The sequence below is a fragment of the Triturus cristatus genome, chromosome 10, assembly GCF_964204655.1.
Source record: "Triturus cristatus chromosome 10, aTriCri1.1, whole genome shotgun sequence".
Taxonomy (NCBI): domain Eukaryota; kingdom Metazoa; phylum Chordata; class Amphibia; order Caudata; family Salamandridae; genus Triturus; species Triturus cristatus.
The window spans coordinates 438159331-438180166 of NC_140593.1; positions in this window are offsets into that span (position 1 = coordinate 438159331).

Genomic DNA, 20836 nt, shown 5'->3' on the forward strand with positions numbered 1-20836 from the left:
TTTATTTAACCAGTTAATGTGCGCTCATGACTAAGCAATGATATAAACACACTCACATGTTAAAATATGCACTTGTAAGAAAATATGTAAATTTTAGTATCACGTTGTGCAAATCTACTGCTGTTTAAGGCTCTTCACTAAAATCCCTATATTTTTTTAATTCCCTTCATGTCAATCCGCACAGCTATTGGCCTGGCAGTCATGACTGGCGGCATTCAGAATCCCTCAAAAACAACCCTATTTCCGCTTTTATCCACATTTAAAAATAAATACAGACAGGAAAATAAATGATTTTCTGTCTGTATTTCTCTGTAAAAATCTGTAAAAACGAATAACAGGGAGCCCTAGCTATACTGCATTTGTAATAATAAGTGCGGGATGAGACCACCATGTTTGTGATGGAGTAACCCGTCCATCAAACTCTAGAGCAGGCCATATATTGCCTCCTCCTTGTTGTACTATCTGGTGCTGCAAGTTCTCCCTATCTACCTGCCATGTTGGAACAGATATCATCTTCATTACTTCAATCATTTGTACTGACTGGCCCTGTTCATTTGTAAGACCTCATTAATGTGTTTCCCCAATGCAACTCCACTGAAGGTTCCCCAGCTAAAAGGAGGTGCTCCCAAAGTATACCTTTCAAAAAAGTTATGGTGTCTTTTACCCTCTCCAGCCAGGCTCTGAGGTGACTGAAGAATGTGCCTTAGAGAATAGTTTAGGGGTGCAGACCTTTTTACCTGAACCCTGCTAGGAAAGTTGTGTACTGGTCTCCTGCTGTAAATGCCTGATCAGTCACCCATAATATGTGCCCTTGCCTTGCCTCGTACATACAGTATGTCTGTGTGGTATGATTGTTTTAAGTGTGTAGGGCCAGGGACCATGTGTACACTGGTAGTGGTGTACATTATGAGTTGCACACAATAGTGGTTAATATACAGGCTGGCCTAAACTACGGTAGACTTAATTCTTGACTGCCCATTTGTTCAAAGATTAGTCCCCAAAACTGGAGCTGTGTCGCGGGTCGGTCTTCAAATCTGCCCATATAGTGTTTTTTCTGTTTTCCTCAAATTGTCCCCACTCCATTTCTTACTCTGTCACCTGGTAACATGAGCTCTGTGGACTGATCAGTCTGGTGCCAATACACAAATGACATTTTTTGTTAATACCTGCCAAGATCAGAAAATTGAGAATAAATGCAATTCATCCTGATTTGAGGTGATGTTTGAATATTAAACTCAGGGATAGTATTTTGGTTGTGTCTGGCTTCTCCAGCACCTCTGCCCACAAACAAGGATTCAAGAAAATAATTAGTAATTCATCTGCCCAAGCCTGGAATGTCTACACCAATGTTGTGAAGAATTTACCAAAGGCAAGACCATACTGACTTTCTTTTACGGATTGAGGATAAGGGTTGCACTCTGGAGAATTTTTATGCTGTAACCTCAGTGGAAGGCGAGTAACTAAACTTCTGTGCCAGCAAAGCCCATCAAAGTGCGAAGCCAGGACATGTTTGTATGTATAACATCCCATCAGTTGAGATTGAAGAAATCATTATAGGTTCATTAATTGTCAACGGATAAGAACCATACCTCACTTGTGTGGGTGGGCCACGAGACTATAACATGAAATACCCTAAAGCACTGCTTTGAGAGATAAGCAATCCGAGTAGCTGTGGTATTTGGGGCCGTGCTGTGGCGCAACCCATTCAAACCTTTGAATCACAGAAAGTTTTGAAAACTAGACACCCAAAGATTTCCAGGATGGCGTGCTTTGCGTGGATCCTATGAGTTTTTCTTACCCATAATGCACTGCAAACCTCAACCTTTGTCTGAAATCACACATTTTCCCTACATTTCTGTACTGGGAACTTCGGGAATCCGTGGGAATCCACAAAATACCTAACACCTAGCGTTATTCTAAGGGGGTTTACCTTTCATTTTCCCCTTAGGGGGGCTGAAAGCCCACTACAAACCAGGGAATTCAAAAGGGTGTCGCAACGGAAGATGTGGCCTACCCTGGCACCAAGCCATACCCCTACACCAGAAGGGCCAATAATGTTTTCCTGCCCCCTGGGGGAACATGGGAGGTGTGTTCCAAACTTACCCCCGAGGGGGAGGTGGAACGTCCACCTGACACCGGGGATTTTGCCTTTGGCATGAAAGAAAGTGGTGCAGGTGTTGCCCTTTGGCATTGACCACACTTGCAACCCAAATGCGACAAACCAGAGTGCAATGCCGTCACCACTTCTTTTGCCCCAAAGGGGCAGGTGGACATTCTACTCCCCCCCACCCCCCCCCCCCCCCCCCCAGGGCATATTTGACGCAATCTTCCGAATTGAGAAAAACCTCCCACCTGGCCTAGGGGGCAGACAGACACTATTGGCCCTTCTGGGGAGGGGATATGGCTCATTGACAGGGCAGACTGCACCCTCCTTTTGTTTGTTTTGGCTTTGTTTTCAAATTCCTGGTGTTGAGTGGGCTCTGCTCCCCACAGGAGGAACATTGGAGGTGTATACCCCTAGGCACCCCCCAGGAGGGCAGAAAGACTATTGGCCTGTGGGGTGGGGGAGACCACGCTCCCCCCACAAATGTTGCATAACTGCAGTCCCTGGTATCTAGTGGGCTTTCTGTCCCCCAGAAGCAAATTAGGGGGAATGGCCCCAATCCGCCCTCAGGGGCCCAGAAAGCCTGTCCCCCTTTGGGGTGGGGGCATGACCATGCCCATAGTGGGCATCCCCCACCCCTATGTTTATTTTGATAAAATGTCCTAGTGTCTAGATGGCTTTCGGCCCCGGGGATCACCCCCATACAACCCCCAGGAGGGGCAGAAAGACTGTCTGGCTTCTTGTTGGGTTGGGGGTATGGCCATACCCATGGGGGTAGCTGTAACCCCTATATTGTTTAAAAAAAATCTGATTCTCTGGGGTCTAGTGGACTTTCTTCACCCCCAATCTGCCCTCCAGTGGGCAGAAAGACCGTTACCAGGTTTTTTTGGGGGTGGGGGTGGGGGTATGGCCATGCCCATAATGGGCGCCCCCACCCCTATATTTATTTTTATTTTGGAACTTGGTGTATAGTGAGCTTTCTGTCCCCCCAAGAGAGCAGATATGGGGAAATTACACACCATCTGCCCCCCCAAAGAGGGGCAGAAACACATGGTGGGCAGCCCCCACCCCTATCAAAACAAAATCCTTGTGTTTAGTGAGATTTCTGAACCCTGAGGAGGCAGTTTGTGGGTAATCACCCCAATCTGCCCTCCTGGGGGGGTAAAAGACAGTTGTCATGTCTATTGGTGGTGGGGGCATGGCCATGTCCTGTTGGGCAACCCCCACCCTTATATTGCAATGTTTTTTAAAATCCCTGGTGTCGTGTGTGCTTTCTGCCCCTGGGGGCGGTTGATTGGGGGTAATCTGCTCCACCAGGGAGGGCAGAAAGACTGTCTGACATCTTCTAGGGGAAGGCATGGCCATGTCCATTGTGGGCATCTCCCACCACTACATTTTTATTTTTTTTATTCTTACCTGCTGTCCAGTGGGCTTTCTGACCCCCAGTGGTACAGATTGGGGATAATCACTTCCATATGTCCCGCTGGGGGGGCCTAAAGAATGTTGGCATGTCTATTGGGGGTGGGGGCATGGCCATGCCCTGGTGGGCAGCCCCCACCTCTATATTTTTATACACAAAAATCTCTTTTGTCTGGTAGGCTTTAAGCCCCGGAGTGTAGATTGGGGATAACCAGGGAGGGCAAAAAGACAGTCTGCCTTTTTTTGGTTGGGGAATGGCCTTGCACATTATGGACACCCCCATCTGCACCCCAGGGGCAGAAAGACGTTTGCCATATCCATTTGGGGTGGGGGCATGGCCATACCCAGGTGGGTAGCTCAAACGCTATATTTTATAAACAAATATTCCTGGTGTCTAGTGGGCTTTCTCCCCTTCCCCCTCCAGTGGGGGGTGCAGATCAGAGGTAATTATCCCCATCTGCCCCCGGGGGTGTAGAAAGGCTGACATTTTAGAGGGGGGTTTGGGGGAACACAAGCACTTGCCCATGGGGCCGCACCCTCTATCCCTGGTAGCGACTGGGTGGATCCCTGCTTGGGGATTGCTCTCCAGTAGGTATCCCCAAGCAGAGATCCACATGGCAGAGGTACCACTGGAAAGGAGAGCTTCTACCCTTTACAATGATATCCCTCCCAAGAGAATCAGTGCTCAATGGGCCGAGCACTGATTTGGTGAAAGTAAAATGAGCTTCTCTGCTCATTTTACTTTCACTTTTAGAATGTATGACTTAAGCGAGCCCTGCAGGCTGATTGTCATTACAAATATAAAAAAAACACTCAGGCTACACAGTAAACTCTTTCGGAACAGCCTTGACTGCAGGACAAAAAAAAGAGACCCTCTGGTGCAAAACACCAGAGGGGGTGTCGGCCATTGGCCATCAACCGCACTAAAAGGCTTATTGGAGTAATCTGGAAAAGATTTGTTGCAGGTTACTGTGACAGATTAGAGCGTGCTGTGAAAGACTTACTCCAGAAGCCTGTATAAGACTTACAACATTGGCCTTTAAAAGACCTAACAGAGAGAACCGCAACATACTCACCACAGGCTACGAACGACTTAACATATATATATATATATCTCAATGTGGAGTCATCCATGGAGGATTGACAAGCCGGATGTGCAAGTGGAGGCCCATTGGTGGGCTTGAAATGTCTCAGACAGCGGCACATAACTGAGGCACACACCACTAGACCCACAAACCAACGCAGACTCATTTGAGTCGTCCATTGGAGGGCTCATATTTCAAAGTGGGAGGTGTGGCCTCTATGCCAAAATGACTGTCACGCCTCTGAAGAGTGCAATGAGCACGAAACGCGTCAGGCGCGAATCGACAGGCATGCTGTAAAGTGGATCCGCTCGCCAAACCGGCTTTTACCTCATGAAGGTTGCTGCAGTGGATGTCAGAGTGCGTCTCCACAGGTGGGAACCTTGGAGCTTTGATATATATATATATATATATATATATATATATTCACTTAAAAAACCATAGGTTTCACACATGTTATAGTTAGCTGGACATTTCACTCGTAAAATACCAATGAAATTCCCCCGTTATAGTTAGTGCAGGCAACTATGACTCACGCGAACGCAATCCTCTGCTGATGACGTCAGATATTACATCACTGTATTTAGACACTTATTTACCCATGTCTTCTTCCATTAATCTTTAGCTATACATATATTACAAATATTTCTTTTTAAAAAAAGACACATATGTCATCAGTGATGTAATATCTGACGTCATCAGCCGAGGATTGCGGTCGCGTGAGTTATAGTTGCCTGCACTAACTATAACGGGGGAATTTCATTGGTTTTTTACGAGTGAAATGTCCAGCTAACTATAACATGTGTGAAACCTATTGTTTTTTAAGTGAATTTGCAAGGTTTTTTAAATGCTAATTCGTAACTATAACGTGTGTGAAACCTATGGTTTTTTCAGTGAATCTGTACGGTTTTTTAAATGCTAAGTTATGTATTTATTTATTTATTTATTTTCAGGTTTTTCACCGTGCGCGCACGTTGGGCTTGGCGCACCGTGCGCGCACTGTGGGCGCTCGGTGCGCTTCGCACACCGAGCACCCACGGTTCGCCGTGCGCGCACCTCGCGATTTTCAACAAAAAAAAAATGTTTTATTCTCCCTTGGGGGTCCTCTGTGACCCCCTGACCAAGGCTAGGGGGTCAGGAACTGTCCACTCTGCCCCCTTTTCACGTTCTCCACCTTTTTTTTTCACCCCCTCAGACTGCGAGAGACAAAATGGCGGCCGACACTTCCTGGTTTCGACCGATTCGAATGTTTACCAACATCTAACAACCAATCAGAATTGCACTTGCGCACGGCAGGGTGCGCGCACGGTGCGCGCGTATAGATATTGATATGCTTTTAAATGCTATTTTCTCAGGAAATACTGAACAGATTTACACCAGACCTGCAAAAGGCACTTCCTTGACCTTATGGCTACCTCTCTGCCAAATTTCACGTAATTCTGTTCAGCCGTTCGGGCTGTAGCTGCGACTAAAGGTCCTATGGAAAAATGCATGGGGAAAACGTGTTTTGGGACCCCCCTTTTTTCTCGGCCCCCGCTTGACGAATCACCCCGAGACTTTCAGGGTAGGAGCTGAACGGAGCGCCCCATTAGTTTTGAAAATTTCGCGAGGATTCGTCCACCGGCGCCAAAGTTATTCAAAATAGAATTTTGAGATTTCCTATGGAAACTAGGTTGTGACTATAACTATCTATTGGCGACCGCCAGTAGATAATATATATATATATATATTTTCTCCGACAAAGCAGTCCAAACCAAAGGGCGTGCTATTGCACAGTCGGTGCACTCGTCAGGGGTGTGGACTACCCCCGCAAACTTGTCAGTCACCAAAAAGATAACGCTGCACTCACCATATGATATAGCCAGTAATTTTATTGAGTTAAAGAATAACTCAACCTAACTCTCCACCTACGCGTTTCAACCAAACTGGTCTTGATCACAGTAAATGGTTAGTCCATCAACACTTTCACCTTTTATACCTCTTTCCCACTTGGTCCATTATGCAGCACTGTGGGAATGGTAGTCTTCACACATTTAAAATTCGAAAGAAAAGAAAGAATTATTTTTATACATTAATAAGTAAATCATATTGTATGATGTTACATATTATTCCTCCAACTTAATCAAGAGTTGTTATTAGTTGCAACATGAGAAGCGAGTTAGAAACTGGGTATATTTGTTCTAAAATATGTTACTAATGAATGTTCACAGTGGTAATCGAGCTGCTATGTGAAGTTGTTTTATCATATTTGTGTGCTCCAACCTGTGTTTATGACTACAATTTTGATACATGTCTCAACTAAGTGCCTGTGAGATATATCCTCATATTTGGTAAGGATCATAGTGATCCTTGCCTATTTGGAAATTCAGGGTATGCATGATCAGTTTGATTTATATGTTATATTGATCTGTACCGATGTGTCAGAATTGTGACCAGTCTCATCTATGTGTCATGTTCATCTGTAGTGACATAGTGTCAAATGATGTAACAGATTTGTAAATACAGGTGAGTCACACATATTTATACACAGTTATCAACTACCACATTATAAACTGCTTTGGTCCTATAACCCAGGTACCTGCAGAAGTCCGACTAGAATTTCACAATGTAGGTCCATCTCATAAATGAATGTACATTTCCTCGTCTCCATTCAGGCCTGAGGGGATCTTAGTCTTAAATCTGTCAATGAGTAGGGATTATAAACACCTTAGTATGAGAGTTCTGTCTCCATCTCTCTCATTGGGTGGGTGTATGGCTATTCCAGAGTAGGTTACATTCAATCATTTTTATCCTTCATGCAAGATCATGTGTTTTGCAATCGCATAGTTGCTGTCTCTGTGTTGTATCGCTCTAATGTGATCCAAAATACACTTTTTCAGAGGACAAATCGTGCTCCCAATGAATCTCTTCCCACAGAATCACTGGAGCAAATATACTGCACATACTGAATCACATGTGATCTTGTCATTTATCATGAAAGTTTTTCCACGCGGATCTTCAAGTTAGTTTTTATTTTTCCCATTTCTGCATGCTTTACATTTGCTACATTTGGCAAAGCCTTTCTGTTGTTGTTCCAGCCAATTTTGTGCTTTATTCAGGGAAAAGTGACTGTTGACCAGATTCTCGACCAACAAGGGTGCTTTCTGAAATGTTATTGATGGTCTTGTCCATAGTTTTCCACCAATATCAGGATCCTTTGTTAGAATATTACAATATTTGTCCAGGATGTTTTTGATTTTGTAACTCTCTTTGCTGTATGTTAATATCATCCTTGCTCCTTCGTCCTAATCTTTATTTTTGTTCTTTCCTTTGTTCACAAGGGTCTGTGCTTGTGTTAAAGATCTCGCTTTGGCTTTCCCATTTAGAATGTCACTGTGTTTGTATCCTGTGTGTCTAAAGCGCTTCTCAGTGTCCTTAAAATTAGATTCCATCTCTTCATTGGTTAAACAGTTCTTCTTCATTCTTATAAATTCCCCACAGGGGATGCTCTTGACCAATGAATTTGGATGAAAACTCGATCCATGGAGAATACTGTTAGTGGCTGTCGGCTTGCGAAACACTGTAGTCTGGATTGTATTTTTATCAATGTAGACCGTAGTGTCCAGAAATTGTATTTTACTGGTGCTGATATTACATGTGAATTTCAGACCCACTTCGTTGTTGTTGAGTGCTGAGAAGAATTCCATGGATTCAGTTGCAGTACCATTCCAAATAAGGAACAGATCATCCATGAATCTGAGCCACAAAGCTGTTTTCGCCATCTATGGTTCTATTTCCTCTCTCCAAGCTATGGTCTTTTCCCACCAACCCCTCATGAGGTTGGCATAGCTTGGAGAGAAGGAAACTCTCATGGCAGTGCCGCATATGTGGGAATGGAAGACCTAATTAAAAATAATGATGTTATTTCTAAGGCACAGTTCGATCATTTCCAACAGCATTTGTGTATGCTGTAACTCCTCAATTTGTCTTTGCCTCAAGAAAATATCTAATTGCTTTAAGGCCAATTCATGACTGATTGATGTATAGAGGGCTATCACAGCTATTGTTATAAGCAGGTACCCATTTTGCCAGTCAGTGTCCGTTAGAATTCTTAAGAAATCACCAGTGTCTTTAATATATGAACTTATGGTTGGCACCACAGGTGCCAAGAAGTGATCCACATAGATAGTGACATTTTCATACAAAGAGCCACAGCTGGAGATGATGGGTCTCCCTGGAGGTCTAGTTAAGGTCTTATGCACTTTTGGTAGAAAGTATATCGTGGGGGTGATTGGGCTCTCATTTTTCAGAAAAAGCATTTCTTGTTCACTCAGTAGGCCCCTTTTGAACCACTCCTCCAATTTGTTGTTCAAATCTACCGTGAGTTAATTTATCAGATTCCTCTTTAATCTCTTATAGTTGGTATTCACATTCAACTGTCCCATTGCCTCCATATGTATTCCTCTTTGTCTAAAATCACTATATTGCCTCATTAGTCAGCTGGCTTTACATATATTAAATCATTGTTCTTGAGTACAGTCATTGCCTTACGTTCCTCTAGTGAAAGATTTTCCTTACTCTTGGCCATGTTTCACTTTCTCCATTTTGTCTAGAGACCACAAGATCATAAAATGTATCGATCCGGTTGCCAGGATATAATGTTGGGCATAACTTAGACTTGTTTTAAAATTTGGTGCCCAATTGCTTTTCTGTTTCAATTTCTATTTCCTCCAATATTTGTAATTCTGTCATGTCTTCATCACCAAGATCATATGCCGTCTTTAAATCTGTTACCTCTGATATTATCAATGCTGTTGTTGGATTCGCACTGCTGAGTTTCTTATAATTAGATTTGGCAAAAAATGTCATAAGTTTCAATTTGCTCACAAACTTGTATATGTCTATTCGGGTTTTGACATGATCATAATGTTTTTCGGGGCAGAAATGAAGGCCTTTATTTAATAAGCTTTTCTCATGTTCAGTCAAGTGGTGTTTAGATAGATTTATAATCAGGTCCTTTTCTTGTTCCATACTGCCACCCATTGATGTTATTTTTTCTGTCGATTGCATAGAGGATACCCCTTTGTTTTTTACGGAGCCTCTTCGTGTCTTTCCTCGTTTGTTTGAGCAAACGATTGGCCCCTCCTTGCTCCTCTCCCTCTGACGTTTCCATGTCCTCTTCCCCTCCCCTCTGCCCTTTTTGGTCCAGATATAGTAACTTCATCTCGTCTAAAAAAGACGTCAGACTTCTTACTCTGGCACACAAACTCTCCTCGCCAGAAAACGACACCGCACTTGCAAGCTTTCAAGTAACTTTTATTCAATTATTTCCGGGCTATGACGCGTTCCGGCAGGGTCCCCTGCCTTGATCACATATATATATATATATATATATCAGAGAGATACAACAGAGCACAATAAAAGACTTACAAAGGAGCTCTACAGAATACTTATCACAGAGCACTATGAAAGACTTACCCCAGAGACCTGCAAAATATGTTCCCCGGAGCAATATGTAAGACAGAGTCAAAACAGTGAGAAAAACCCTACCATTCAGCACTGTAAAAGACTCACCCCAGGGAAGTGATAATAATTTACTGCAGAGCACTGCAACAGGGTTACGCACAACACTGAAAGATGCATCACAGAGCAATTAAAAAGACTTATCACATGCATGTTAAAAGTGTATTCTAGACCACTTGGAAATAGCTATCCTAGAGCACTCCAAAAGACTGCGGAATACTTACCCCTGAGCACTTCTAAATACTTACCCCTAATAGACTGGGAAGGACATGCTGCACAGCACTGCAACATACTTACCCAAGAACACTGCAAAGGTCTTTCCACAGACCTCTGCAAAAGATTTACCCTAGAGCACTGTGAAAGACGGATCAAGGAACCTGTGAAATGCTTCCTCCAGAGCACAGTAAATATTTTTTAATGAAACCTGTGAAAGCCTTCTCAGAGAGTAGAGCAAATGTAAGCGTCTGATTCAGAGTTAGGTGGACAGGATCCATGTGCTTTGTGGCAGGTAAAGATGGCGGATACTTTTCTTTGACAAATGTGTAACTAAAAGGAAGTGCCTCCTCCCTCTTAGCCATTGTGTTAGGAACATTTAACCAAAGAGGGTTTTTATTAAAAACTATACACAGGGAGAAAAGCCTTACACCTCACTTTTTAGTGCATGTCTTGTAGAAACAGCTGCACTCAGGCAGCGATGTGATGAGCCCTCAAGAAAGCCGGAGACACATATGGGCTTGTTAGAAACGGCTGAAACATCTGGACAAGAAACACCATTCAGTGAATGAATTAATCATTGTTATTCGCAATTCATTCAGATTCCACAATTACCTTTTGACCATGACATGGGTACTCATGGAACAAAGAGATATCTCAAGGGTATATCCTTAGTCATTTCTATATAAACTGGATCCTTTCACATATCCAGAAGTAACACTTTATTTAGAGCTCCTAGATAGTGGAAGAGCCCAAACGAGTGGCATCCACCTACGCGAGTGAGGGGAGCGCACCTATGATGAAGCATACCACTATGAACCGCATGTGAGGTGTCTTCTCCTATTATAGAAATATATCTGTCAAGGAGTAGGTGGTTTAATAAGTAGGTAAACTTTGGCTAAGAGCTGTTCACTCTTTTGTGTTCGCCTGTATCAGTTAGGGAGAAAGTATGTTGACCTACCTCTCTGACTCTCCTGATGTCCATATATGTGATAATGGAATTCTCTGGGGCATCACTTATTGCGCTGGTGACCTTTTTCAATACCTACCATGCCAACAGAGCAGAAAATTTGGCCGGGTGTGTTGTTTTCCTGAGTTAGCATTATTTAGCACAGCTCTACACAAGTCGGAGGATTTTCAGTTTCTTCTAGAAAGAGCAGCTAACACCACTCGCACCTTTCCTGTTAAGGGAAGTCCTTATGCTAATGCACTCAGGGTCTGATCACGAAGGAATGGTAATCACATTCGAGCGGTACACTCCGGCTTCTGTGTAAAATGGGATTGCAAGTTTCTAGGTTTTAAGGCACCTGTGATAAAACTCAGGCACAATTACATTCATGTATGGTAAATAATCCTACAGTGGAGAAAACATGAAGTCATTTTGAATACCACGTTATTACGCATTACTACATAATTTAGAATTGGAGGCACACAAAAATGTGGGGGTGATATTGCACTGTACCAGTACTTTCGATCACGGATTCGCCAACCCGCTGTTACCAATCAATTCACTGGTGATTCAGAGCTAAAGTGAAGACCCCAATTCAATACTATAATTTTCTTTCATTCGGTCCTCATTCAGAGGTCCACGGATTTAGGTGTGTGTCTGCACCTGGCCTTACAGATACTGGGGTTCTGTAACTCTGAGAGGTGGAGATAGTGAGGGATTGTAAGCTGGATCCTGAGGGCACACTTCTAAAATTCAGAATAACCAGCTTTGAAAAACCACATCTAATTCAGCAGGGTATTTCTCCTTTTCACTGGAGTTTAACCTGGAGGCTATAGCTGCTGTCAGAAGACAGACTCTGGGTGAAAAACAGTGGGTCTACTGAGTTTTTGGGAAACATATTATTCCGATGAGGCTAGTAACTGTTCTTGCTAGTCCTGCTGCAGTTAGAGGGTAACTCATAATTCGTCACTTAGGGGCTGATTACAAGTTTGGCGGTGCGGCGGCAGAACCCATGCAAGAACCGCCTGCTATATTATGACTTTTTAGTTTCTGGTGGCCGGTTCTTTCGACGTTCCCACGACAGTGCCTAAAAAATAGGTACTGCAATGGGAAAGTAAAAGAAAATTCTAGCACGGCATGAATTGTGAAGTCCATGCCGTGCTGGAACTGGGGATGCATGCACACAGGAGGGCACGTGTTGTGCCTCCCTGTGTGCATCCACATGGAGAGAGGCACAAGGGGGCCCTGTGGATCCCCCTTTCTTTCCTCATCGCCACTGTTCTCATGAAGGAAAGACCGCCATGAAATCAGTGGCGGTGAAGAAAGTCATAATATGCTTGGCTGGACTGCGGGGTCCTGCCAAGCATATTACTGCCTCAAGACTGTCACGCCACTGCCATGGAACAACTGCGGTGTCAGCAGTCCCAAGGGCGTCACGACAGCCAAGGTCGTAATGTGGCAGTCAGAAGACTGCCACAACCGCACCACCACGAGTCTGGCGGTTCGAGGCCCTTAGGGTATATTCACAAGAATGTGTGATAACTACCGCAAGAGTAGCGTAACGCAACTTCCAATATCAAAGCCTATCATGGGAAAATAACCCTGTGCCAACGTGGAATTCACAACAAGGCGGTAGCATGCGATAGTCACCAGATAACCCACCAAATCTCTGGGTGAAAATCAATGCCACGCCGCATAAATGCAATACGCGAGTGCAAAAAAACATGCGATGAGGCCAACCGCGGTACAAAAAGTAGCGAACACCAGCCACAGGCCTGCAAATCCCACGTGGCTGGCGGAACAATGCACCATAAAAACCACAGAAAAAATACACCAAATACAATCCAAAGCGTGTAGCAACTTGGGTGCAGGGGCCAACTTAAACCCCACAACCCCCACAGACTACTAGCAAGGAACAACGGGGTCGGGAAGGCCAAGGAGAAGAGGGAGAGGAAGACGGGGTGCAGACCGCAGGAAAACAAGACCAGAGTCACGGAGGTGACAGAACACTACCAGCAACTTACTCACTAGCAGACCACCTGGATTGCAGTCGGAGTGCCCAGGAGGCCAATACAGGAGGCCAATAGGTGCCGGCATGACGTGACTACCTAAACCAGGCACAAACCAGCTGCCAACAGGAAGGCAGCAACGGCGACAGGAGGTGGCAGTCCAGCGCCACCGGAGGAACTGAAGGAAACCCAGGCCACAGTCATCAGTGTGGAGACGGTGCAAGGAGTAGGGAGTACGGACACAGCTCGAGAGGACCTGACACAACATCAACAGGGAGTGCAACGAACAGGGACTGGGGGGGACGGGGGAGTGGGCACAATGGCACACATGCACAACAAGGTGTAGCACACTGCACACCGACAATCACCCAGGTCCATGGGCCTGATCCCCTTGGCACACTGCAGCACACACACATAGCACAAACAGCACACCCACATTGATGACAACGAGGAACAACGCGCATAGCCGACACTGCAGAACAGAGGACACAACTGGCTCCGCACATGCACAGAAACATGCCTACTACATCTAACGGAGCCGGAAACTGTGAAATGGAAATGTACGCGTACAACATCACATCCGTCATGTAGACCAAATGTACACTGTCCCGCAGTAGAATCCAGCACCCCCTAAACAGTCACAATCACATTGCCATACAGTCTGCATGCAAACCTGCACAATGCGCCAACATATATGTCAACGCAAAGTCAATTCGCACCTCCCCTTCACATTGCAGAGGGGCACACAACACCTTCAGCAAAGCACAGAATACAACACATCAGTGATGCCGGAGAGGACCACCACACCGTCGATAACGACGCCCTACAACAGCACATGGATATCCCACGCAACCCCCCACCAGGACCTGGACAGCCAAGCTACTCAGAGGAGAACACCCAGCCTGCAACAGCCCACACAGCAGGAAGCACCCGCAAGCACAGCTTCAGGGGCCACCAACACCCCACTAAGGAGACCCACACTGCCATAGAGACACATGCAGTTGCACATTCACAGTACAGAACCACGGGCAGGGGCGCTCAAGTTGCAGTCACACACCCATGTTGGCTCTGCGTACGGCAGCCCTGGCCACTCCCCTTACGAATTGAGTGGGTGACAAAAAAGCTACATGTTCAAGCTCCAACCCGCTGCCTGCGGTGACACGTCTGCATCCGATGTACACAGAACAATGTAATGGCGTCGGGCCCATGGCCCTCAAGCATACAACAAGACCACAGGGACACACGCAGGTATCATGTTGAACTGGCTGCGGGCACATGCGCCCGGCCCCTTTATTGGCAGGGTCACATGCACAGTGACGCCTGTACTGGATGTGTGTGGGGTGAGTGTAAGCCATTCCGCACGGAATGTCTGGTGCTGGCAACCACTTGAACATTAGACACCATTGCAACGGAAACAGAAAACACATGCATAAAAGATTTAACTGCTGAGCAACATGGAGGGGGCCAGAGAAAGTCCAGAGGACAGCCAACATGCAAACAGAAGTGTCCGTGAGCTGCAGTGCACTGGGGATGGGACACTGGAGATGAGGGCGCCCATGTGAAGAAAAAGTCTCGGATTGTGTCCCTCCGACAGACACCTGATGCAGATGCAGTGGGGTGTTTCATACCTGCATCATCTTCCCCATCAATGTCTCAGGGCCCCCACACTGTTTGAGGTGACATAGCTGCGCAACCTCTCCACAGCTCAAAACTCAATCAGTAACGGACAATGGCTTGTGGTGCACTGAGTCACAGGCACCTGGAGTGCTGAGCAGGGTATCAGGCCGATGATGGCATCCAAAACAGGCCTCAGCAACTCCGTAAGTCTGTCAGGACCACCATTTCGACTCTGGAAGATGACTGTTGGAGGTGGTCCTTGCGGTGGTGGCATGTGCCTCCTGCGGTGATGCCACGTCCAGGCCGGTCAAGACTCGATTTGGTGTGTGAGCCCTGGTGGGACGCTGTTGGGCCCAGAGGCTGCGTACAATGCAGGGCCACAGAGAAATGGTGTTGATGACCTCAAGGCCAACGCTTCAGGGGCCATGCAATATCTCAGAAGAAGGGGTCCCGGACCTGACCAGCACAGAGTTAGTGGCCCCGGATGCACAGCGGCCAGCACAGGCACCCAGCCACGGTACGGTGACTTGTGGTGCAGTCAGATGGGCCATGCGATCTGAGCGGGTCACCATCAATGTCCGAGGTGTATGTTGCGGAGGGGATCAGGGGACAGTGGAAGGTGTCCTCCAGTGCATGACGCCGAAAGGTTTGATTTTATCCAGAAGCAGCAAATGGAGGAGTGGAATGCGACAGCCTCGTTGCCACCACCAGGATGAAAACTGCCCCCTATTCCATAGACTCAGACGCCACCAAAGTTCGACCAGAGAGTGTCCATGATTGTCAGGGAACAGACTTAGTGGCACCGGGGCTGAGAGGGGATGGTGTCTGCGATGAAGCCGGTACGCTGATATGAACTCAGCCATTGCAAAATGAAGAGTCTGTGACCTACTGGACCGCAGTGTAGGCCGTAGACAGCGGTCAGCAGTGGCCTACGGCCACGTGTCATTGACTGGCAAGGCACAGAGTCAGTGACACAATGGCAGTTGTTGGTAGTGTTCGATCACTTCCGTAACCATGATCTTGTTCCCTCCGGACTGCAACGCGTCATCCTCTTACGCCTCTCCGTGCATGCGATGACATGTATTCTGCCTTTTGAATAACCGATGTTCAGTTCCAAATCTGTGACCCACTCGTACGCAGTGTAGGCTGAGGGCAGTAGTCCGCGTAGGGCCACAGACACGTGTGGTTGTGATGCCATGCACAGACTTGTTGGCACCACATCGAAGTGAGTATAGTGACTTGTCCTATGCCTTACATGGTGTTCACTGCCATGGTGTAATCAAGACTCAGTTCCAAATGTGTGACCTACCTGACCATGGTGTAGGCCTGAGGCAGCGGTCAGCACGACCCATTCACCGAGTGTCACCGGCACAGGTTGGATGGCCACACCGGCCTCGTAGTTCAGGTTTAGTGGCACCACGTGTTGGAACACCTCAGTGTATGTGACCCGGGTTTCGTCCGGAGTGAGCCGCATCTTCCTCTTACTCCTCTCCGTGCGACCACTGGTGTGGACTCTGCCATTCATGATTTGCATCTAGGTGCTGGATATGGGACCTACTGGTCCGCAGGGTAGTCCTGGTCCCTCATCCACGTATCGCACAGGGTTAGTGGCACCACGTGTCGCCGGCTAGCGTTGAACAGGATTAGTGGCACCACGTGTTGCCGACTGGCGTTGAACAGGGTTAGTGGCATCACATGTCGCCGGCTGGAGTTGAACAGGGTTAGTGCCACCACGTGTCGCCGGCTGGTGTTGAACATGGTTAGTGGCACCATGTGTCGCAAGAAGCCCATATGGAGCTATGACACATTGATCGAAGGAAGTCTGGTGCTGTTGCCGGTGGCCCGGATTTTGTGTCCCTGCCAATCATGACTCAGGACACAGCTTTACACATGGGACCTACTGGGCCGAGGAGTAGGTCTGAGGCGGCAGTAGAGCACGTTAACGAAAAAGGACTAAAGCGGGCCCGTGTCGTGGAGGCCGGGATGGTCTGAGGAGGCTGCCAAGGTCGCGGGACTCGGGCCTGGAGCTTGAGCCGGAACGTGGTGGGCCCTCCTAGACATATGTCGGTGTCGGCAGGTGACCAGTGAGGCCTAGCTGCGCAGGGGTAGGCCTGACGGATGTGTGGTCCGGCAGGCGCACAGCGTCGCAGACAACTCCGCTCACGAGGACGGCGTCGGCCTTGTGGCGTGGTGAGAGGCGCCGCCCTGGCAGAGACGTTGGGCTTTCCGGTAGAGGACCACGCCCAGGGCTACGTCCTACTTATTCACACCCCTACACTGGCGTGGCATACGCCAGGCCATCCCACTCCGGTCACGCTTGGGGGGGGCGTAACAGGCAAGATTTCCACGAGGTCTCCCACTGGCTGTGGTGACATAGTTGCGTCCACTGTCCACTATACTCCATACACCAGAGGTGTATGTCGCCATGGATATGGGTGTGTGCTGCATACTGCGGTCTGTCCGGCACGTCTCTACCACTCTTGGCATTGTGTCCTTTCCCAATCATGGTACTACTGCATCCTTCACACATGCCTGTTTGCCACCTCTCCCCACATTCGGCTGTTGTGTGGCTGAGGTGCCATGCGTTGACGGCTCATGTTCACGGCTTGGCCAGGTGACCATTGTGAGTTGTTCTGTCGTGTCTGGTGGGTGGGCATGCTGTTGTGCAAGTTGGTTGTGATTTTGTGATGTGTGTATTGCCAGAGTTGTGATTTGCATGGTAGTGGAGTTGAGGTGAGTGGGGTGTTCATTTGGACCGCAGTGTACGCCATAGGCAGCGGTCAGCAGTGACCTACAGCCACGCGTCGATGGCTGGCGAGGCACAGAGTCAGTGACACAAGGGCAGTTGTAGGTAGTGTTCGATCACCTCCGTAACGATGATCTTGTTCCCTCCGGACTGCAACGCGTCATCCTCTTACGCCTCTCTGTGCGTGCGATGACATGTATTCTGCCTTTTGAATAACCGATGTTCAGTTCCAAATCTGTGACCCACTCGTGCGCAGTGTAGTCCAAGGGCAGTAGTCCGCGTAGGGCAATAGACAAGACACGTGTGGTTGTGATGCCATGCACAGACTTGTTGGCACCACATCGAAGGGAGTATAGTGACTTCTCCTATGCCTTACATGGTGTTCACTGCCATGGTGTAATCAAGACTCAGTTCCAAATGTGTGACCTACCTGACCGTGGTGTAGACCTGAGGCAGTGGTCGGCACGGCCCATTCACCGAGTGTCCCCGGCACAGGTTGGATGGCCACACCGGCCTGCGTAGTTCAGGTTCAGTGGCACCACGTGTTGGGACACCTCTGTGTATGTGACCCGGGTTTCGTCCGGAGTGAGCTACATCTTCCTCTGACTCCTCTCCATGCGACCACTGGTGTGGACTCTGCCATTCGTGATTTGCGCCTAGGTGTTGGATGTGGGACCTACTGGTCCGCAGGGTAGTCCTGGTTCCTCATCCACGTATCGCCGGCTGGCGTTGAACAGATTTAGTGGCACCATGTGTCGCCGGCTGGCATTGAACAGGGTTAGTGGCACCCCATGTCGTCGACTGGCGTTGAACAGGGTTAGTGGAACCACGTGTCGCCGGCTGGAGTTGAACAGGGTTAGTGGCACCATGTGTCGCCGGTTGGTGTTGAACATGGTTAGTGGCACCACGTGTCGCAAGAAGCCCATATGGAACCATGCCTCACTGATCGAAGGAAGTCTGGTGCTGTTGCCGGTGGCCCGGATTTGGGGTCATTGCCATTCATGACTCAGGACACAGTTTCATACATGGGACCTACTGGGTCGAGGTGTAGGCCTGAGGCGACAGTAGGGTATGTCAACGAAAAATGACTAAAGCGGGCCCGTGTCGTGGAGGCCATGATGGTCTGAGGAGGCTGCCAAGGTCGTGGGACTCGGACCTGGAGCTTGAGCCGGAACGTGGTGGGCCCTCCTAGACACACGCCGGTGTCGACACGTGAACAGTGAGGCCTGGCTGTGCAGGAGCGGGCCTGACAGATGCGTGGTCCGGCAGGCGCACAGCGTCGCAGGCAACTCCGCTCACGAGGATGGCGTCGGCCTCATGGCGTGGTGAGAGGCACCGCCCTGGCAGAGACGTTGGGCTTTCCGGTAGAGGACCACACCCAGGGTATGTGCTACTTATTCACACCCCTACGCAGGCGTGGCGTATGCCTGGCCATCCCACTCCAGTCACGCTTGGGGGGGGCGTAACAGGCAAGATTTCCGCGAGGTCCCCCACTGGCTGTGGTGACATAGTTGCGTCCACTGTCCACTACACTCCATACACTAGAGGTGTATGTCGCCATGGATATGGGTGTGTGCTGCATACTGCGGTCTGTCCGGCACGTCTCTACCACTCTTGGCATTGTGTCCTTTCCCAATCATGGTACTACTGCATCCTTCAAACATGCCTGTTTGCCACCTCTCCCCACATTCTGCTGTTGTGTGGCTGAGGTGCCATGCTGTTGACGGCTCATGTTCATGGCTTGGCCAGGTGACCATTGTGAGTTGTTCTGTCGTGTCTGGTGGGTGGGCATGCTGTTGTGCAAGTTGGTTGTGATTTGGTGATGTGTGTATTGCCAGAGTTGTGATTTTCATGGTAGTGGAGTTGAGGTGAGTGGGGTGTTCATTTGGAATTAGCCAAGGGGCTGTGCATTTCCCTTGGTGCCATCCTGGGAACGCTGGTTGCTGATGGACTGTCGGAGGATGGAGGAATCATGCACACTGGCTGTGTAAAAGAAGGAGACATTGTTGGAGGTTCCAAGGTGTTCTGTTGTTGGCTGCACATTGGGGTGGGATGTGTGCTTTCTGTTGCGGTGATTGTGTGCTGTGTCACCAGGGGGCACAGGTGGGGCATGTGTGCTGTGGATTGCCACCCTACACGTGCGTGCATCCTGCTATGGCGTATGATCCTTGCTTGGTCTCCAGCGTGACCTGCTCATTGTGTTGTACGTATGGGGACTGGGGTACCAGGGGGTTGGTGATGTCCAGGACAGGTGTGAGGGACTTGGATGTGGCTGGCAGTGGGACTCCTCCAACTCTGGCGGGTGTTGGTTGGGGGGTGCCAGGGGCCAACAGGTACAGCCAAGCCATCAGCTTGGTGTGGGGTGGGATGTTGGTTGGATCTGTGCGGCTGGTACGCTTCCTGGGGGTCCGCTGTCTTTGTCTGCGCTGTGTCTGTGGTGGTCCGGGGGGGGGTGTTCAGGGTGTGGGTTGTGGTCCTGGGGTGGTGTCCGTAGGTGTTGTGGCCCTCTTGGGTGTCCGGACTGGTCTCCCTTTTGTGGTGCAGGCTGCCGTCCAACTTTACACCAGGTCAGAGCATGTGTAGATTTCCTGGTGCTAACGTGCCTTATCGCCTGTTTTGTGTTTTTATCGCAGTTCTGTCTGGTCGTTGAGAATGTTGAGGTGTGATGTTGTCGCGGCTTTTGGCACGGGAACACCCACTCTGCATCTCATTAGCGATAGTTGCGGGGGCCTCTGTGGCAATGTTTTTTGCGGCTGCTATTGTGGGTAAACTGGTGCTGTGGGCTGTTTACACCGGCTTGTGAATGGGGAGGTATTTTTATCGCAACTTTGGCTGCGATAAAGTGCCATTGACTCGGCGATAGTTTCTTGTGAATATGCCTCTTAGTGTATGCAATTGAGTGCATTCTAAAAGTGGTCTCTGTAAGCTCTTCAGTAGTGGTGAAGTGACACTTCAGATCCTGTTTATGCTATATTCAGTAGAGGGTGGTCGGTTGCTTTGTAGGCTGCAACATGATATCCTGCTCTTGTGTTTTCTTGCAATCTGATATAAAAGTCCTGGCTTGTACTGTAAACTGCACTGCATACCCCCAAACAGCCAGAAGCAAAATCCTGACGTATTACACCCTGAAAATATACTTTCAAGGATGAGCCAGACTGTTTGCTGTGCGTCACTATTTGAAATGGGATATCATTT